Here is a 3,272-nt window from a genome sequence, read left to right on the forward strand (position 1 = left end):
AACCAATGAACTACTACTAATGGTGAGTGTTTGCTAGTATCATGTACTCTGTCTGTCCATGTATATAGGGCTTAATGTGTTTTCCGATACTAACTTTGGCCCTGTTTGGATCCTTGGGTTATAGTTAATTAGTTTGAGCTAGTTGGGGCTCAAATAGCCCTAAAGTATCCAAACACGAGGGTTAAATTGGAGCAAGTTGCACCAAACCCACCAAAAAAAACTATCCCACCCAAGAGGTGCTAATTGGAGATAGTTCTCATTGGGCCCACTGAAAAATCACTTTTCTCTCTCTATCCCACCAGCCAAGTGGTGCTAATTGGAGCTAGTTCTCATGGGCCCCACTGAAATATCACTTTTCTCTCTCCATCAAGTGCATCTATTATCAATCTAACCCTGTCATCAAAACACTTGTTTGGCTAGAGTTAGTTCAGGGTTAGTCATGAGTTATTCTAACCTCTAGCTAAGTTAGAGTATCCAAACAGGAGGAGTATAGGACATGCAAGTTGCTCATAGTATAACGTCAAATTCGTACGTGAAAGAATCGTTTTTTCTTTTGAAACAAAACATGAAAGGATCTTCGAATTAAATAAAATCTTATCAATAGTCAAAGGCAATCTCGAAGAATACATTAGGCCCTGTATAAAATCTTATCAATAGTCAAAATCAAGTGTTACTACTACACCAAACAAGTTCAAAACGAGAAACTGGACCCACTCATGGCACAACATGCATGTCTCATTTGGTCCGTCGGTCAAAGTGCTTCCTCTTCTTGGCATAGCAATAGAATATAATATTTTTTTAGAATGCTCTTGGCATGTCGCTAACATGTGATGAGTTAACCGACCTCAATAGACGGCAAAATTGCCAGCCCGCCGCACTTTGAGAAAGATGAGGAGCAAGAAGCGATACTGGCTGGTGGATTACTAGAGCTAGGTGTCGCACGGAGGCCAAGAAATATGGTGATAGCATGGGTTGGCCATGTATGATGTAACTACATTGGGCTGCCATGCTTCGGACTCTTCCAGTCTACTGTGGAGAAGATTGGGTAGATTTTATATCTCTAAATAAAAATATTAAAGAGTCCAGATGCTCCACCATGAGGTTTCTTGCTCCTTCTCGGTCGTTGGAAAGAGTTCTTCTAAGTTTTGCTGAGATGTGGGACATCCAGCATCCAGGTCCACGTGTCAAGCAAGAAAATGGAGTAAAGTATAGTAGGAGAGACTCACCAACGGTCACGAATGTAGGTGGAGTACGTGCATGAATCACCCAAAAAAAAGGAATATGAGCACGAAGAGAAGAGGTGCAGACACCGACGCAGGTACTCTTTGCCTCTTTCCCTAATACTCACGCGTGGGTACACGGTGAGCTCATTTCTGTATGAAGAGGCAGCTCATCAGATAATTTGGCGAGTGTAGTAGTTGTTCATGGGAACCACGCATGGACAAATCAAAGTTCGATCATGACGCGGTGGCGCATTTTTTATAAATTAAGTTATTGTATTTGATGGCACGTGCGCAACATTATTTTCTCAATGGAATGTGAATCATGCACGCACTGAATGACGGAGCATGGGATGGTAGCCATGGACATGGTCGGCCCTTTCCTGAGACTAATACACTACTTTTGATGTGTCCCGTCAACTTGCAAACAAGGAGAAGCTTTGCTCACTACTAGTACGATCTCTCCCTCACTCACGCGCGCACGATGGCTCGCAGGATGAGGAGAAGCTTTTGCTTTACGATAGTGCGCTTAATACAGGCGGTGGACGTGCAACAGTTCATTCGGTGTCAGATTGCTAGAAGTATCTATACTATAGTACCATCATCATTGTTTGACTTCTGGAAGAGGGGAAGAGCCAAGCGCATGGTCACCTACTCACAGTATAACCGGCCGTGTTTGCACGAATTTTTTAACGTAGTACAATCTGAGTCGATTGCTCTAGTGGTCATCACACGTGTTAATTGGCTTGAAATAAGGTCTATCGCGTTACTTGTATTGAACACATGTTACGATGGTTGTGTTAAAGTTTGACTTCAGTAAAATCTAATATGCATAGTAAATAAAGACAGATGGGTACTACCTCCATCCGGGTTTTTACTCCACACCATACTTTTAACCAAAGTCTGACCACACATTTAGTTAAAAGCTGGTCAAAGAAAAATACAGGATAGCTGAAGACAAAGCTGTGAGAAGGCTTAAAAATCAATACAAAACTTTTCTCTCTTAGTACCAACGTCGATGCTTCCTCGAGGAAACATTTGGTTCATATCCAATTGTGTGATAAAATTGCACCAACGTAAATGACCGCTCCAAGATGAATTGGTGAATGATATCATCTTTATGGTAACAAGCAAAGAGCACTGATGGAAGACAACTGTCGGTGTCAAAACCGGCAGATCTCGGGTAGGCGGCCCAAGCTGTGCGTCTAAGGATCAATGGTAACAGGGGACCAGGGGACACAGTGTTTACCCAGGTTCGGGCCCTCTTAAAGGAGGTAAAACCCTACTCCTGCTTGATTATGTTCGAAGAGTATGAAGATTACAAGAGTTGATCTACCTCGAGATCGTAATGGCTAAACCCTAGATGTCTAGCCTATGAGTATTCCGATGATGGTAATGAAGATAGCCTCTACGGACTAACCCCTCCAGTTTATATACACACCGGAGGGGCCTAGGGTTTATACAAGGTCAGTTCATAAGGGAAGTAAACACCCGGACTCTAATCTTGCCGTTTACGTATGGAGAATTCCCATCCGGAAACGGAGAATAATCTTCAGCTTGATCTTGTACGGCCCATCCACCCCGGCCCATACTCGTAGGCCGGACACATGAGGACCCCCAAATCGAGGTCCCCCTCAGTAGCCCCCGAACTTTCCTTCAATGACGATGTAGTATGCGGATATAGGTCTTCGGCTTTGCAAGGCGGGTTCTCCACCATACTCTGTCTTGACGATAGTCCAGCATCGGCTTCTGTGTCCAGTCTTTATGATTCCTTCCTGCCGTCGCCTCGATTTCCACACGCCTAAGCGAATGCGAATGGTCTGTTACCTTTATATTTTAATATTTTTAGTAGGCACGGGCGGTGCTTATATAACGAGCTTAGATCTCCAAAACGCCATCCCACATCGCACCAAGAGCAACATAGCAAACCAAGAAAAATCTCAAACCATGGCTAGTGTCCCTGGCTCCTCCTTGCGTCCTCATGGCCCTCAAGAGGGGGATTGGCAAAGTTGTTCCGTATCCCATCTTCAGCTCAATCGTCTCCAGACGCAA

Source organism: Triticum aestivum, chromosome 5B (genome assembly GCF_018294505.1).
Source record: "Triticum aestivum cultivar Chinese Spring chromosome 5B, IWGSC CS RefSeq v2.1, whole genome shotgun sequence".
Taxonomy (NCBI): Eukaryota; Viridiplantae; Streptophyta; class Magnoliopsida; order Poales; family Poaceae; genus Triticum; species Triticum aestivum.